Source organism: Balaenoptera physalus, assembly GCF_965194825.1.
Source record: "Balaenoptera physalus genome assembly, chromosome: 1".
Lineage (NCBI taxonomy): Eukaryota > Metazoa > Chordata > Mammalia > Artiodactyla > Balaenopteridae > Balaenoptera > Balaenoptera physalus.
In genome coordinates this window covers 64,568,011-64,570,427 of record NC_138882.1, presented here as the reverse complement: position 1 = coordinate 64,570,427, position 2,417 = coordinate 64,568,011, and positions in this window count along the sequence as shown.

Sequence of the window (2,417 nt, the reverse complement as noted above, 5' to 3'; positions counted from 1 at the left end):
CCGCGATGAAGAGTGGCCCCCGCTTACCACAACTAGAGAAAGCCCTCGCACAGAAACGAAGACCCAACACAGCCATAAATAAATAAATAAATAAAATTAAAAAAAAAAAAATGGGCAGAAGACCTAAATAGACATTTCTCCAAAGGAGACATACAGATGGTGAAGAGGCACATGAAAAGCTGCTCAACATCACTAATTATTAGAGAAATGCAAATCAAAACTACAATGAGGTATCACCTCACACCAGTTAGAATGGGCATCATCAGAAAATCTACAAGCAACAAATGCTGGAGAGGGTGTGGAGAAAAGGGAACTCTCTTGCACTGTTGGTGGGAATGTAAATTGATACAGCCACTATGGAGAACAGTATGGAGGTTCCTTAAAAAACTAAAAATAGAATTACCATGTGACCCAGCAATCCCACTACTGGGCATATACCCAGAGAAAACCATAATTCAAAAAGACACATGCTACAGATTCAATGCAATCCCTATCAAATTACCAATGGCATTTTTTACGGAGCTAGAACAAATCATCTTAAAATTTGTATGGAAACACAAAAGACCCCGAATAGCCAAAGCAGTCTTGAGGCAAAAAAAGGGAGCTGGAGGAATCAGACTCCCTGACTTCAGACTATACTACAAAGCTACAGTAATCAAGACAATATGGTACTGGCACAAAAACAGAAACATAGATCAATGGAACAAGATAGAAAGCCCAGAGATTAACCCACGCACCTATGGTCAACTAATCTATGACAAAGGAGGCAAAGATATACAATGGAGAAAAGACAGTCTCTTCAATAAGTGGTGCTGGGAAAACTGGACAGCTACATGTAAAAGAATGAAATTAGAATACTCCCTAACACCATACACAAAAATAAACTCAAAATGGATTAGAGACCTAAATATAAGACTGGACACTATAAAACTCTTAGAGGAAAACATAGGAAGAACACTCTTTGACATAAATCACAGCAAGATCTTTTTTGATCCACCTCCTAGAGTAATGGAAATAAAAACAAAAATAAACAAGTGGGACCTAATGAAACTCCAAAGCTTTTGCACAGCAAAGGAGACCATAAACAAGACGAAAAGACAACCCTCAGAATGGGAGAAAATATTTGCAAATGAATCAACAGACAAAGGATTAATCTCCAAAATATATAAACAGCTCATTCAGCTCAATATCAAAGAAACAAACACCCCAATCCAAAAATGGGCAGAAGACCTAAATAGACATTTCTCCAAAGAAGACATACAGACGGCCATGAAGCACATGAAAAGATGCTCAACATCACTAATTATTAGAGAAATGCAAATCAAAACTACAATGAGGTATCACCTCACTCCTGTTAGAATGGGCATCATCAGAAAATCTACAAACAACAAATGCTGGAGAGGGTGTGGAGAAAAGGGAACCCTCTTGCACTGTTGGTGGGAATGTAAATTGATACAGCCACTATGGAGAACAATATGGAGGTTCCTTAAAAAACTAAAAATAGAATTACCATATGACCCAGCAATCCCACTACTGGGCATATACCCAGAGAAAACCGTAATTCAAAAAGACACATGCACCCGAATGTTCATTGCAGCACTATTTACAATAGCCAGGTCATGGAAGCAACCTAAATGCCCCTCAACAGACGAATGGATAAAGAAGATGTGGTACATATATACAATGGAATATTACTCAGCCATAAAAAGGAACGAAATTGAGTCATTTGTTGAGACGTGGATGGATCTAGAGACTGTCATACAGAGTGAAGTAAGTCAGAAAGAGAAAAACAAATATCATATATTAATGCATGTATGTGGAACCTAGAAAAATGGTACAGATGAGCCAGTTTGCAGGGCAGAAGTTGAGACACAGATGTAGAGAATGGACATATGGACACCAAGGGGGGAAAACTGCGGTGAGGTGGGGATGGTGGTGTGCTGAATTGGGCGATTGGGATTGACATGTATACACTGATGTGTACAAAATTGATGCCTAATGAGAACCTGCAGTATAAAAAAACAAACAAAACAACTAATACTAAACTTTCATTGGGTTATTTGTATGGAAATATGTTAATATAAATGTTTCAGACATTACATGAAATTTCTAAAAATCTTATATTTGTATTTGTATGGAAATATGTATGGAAATATGTTAATATAAATGTTTCAGACATTACATGAAATTTCTAAAAATCTTATATTTGTATTTGTATGGAAATATGTATGGAAATATGTTAATATAAATGTTTCAGACATTACATGAAATTTCTAAAAATCTTATATGTTCTGGTATAATGTTATAAGTAATAATCCTAGTTATTACTTTAAAATGTATATCTCAGAAATAACTAATTTTCTTGGCAACTGCATTATTATGAACTTTCATCAAATCTTTAAAAAAAAAAAAAAAAG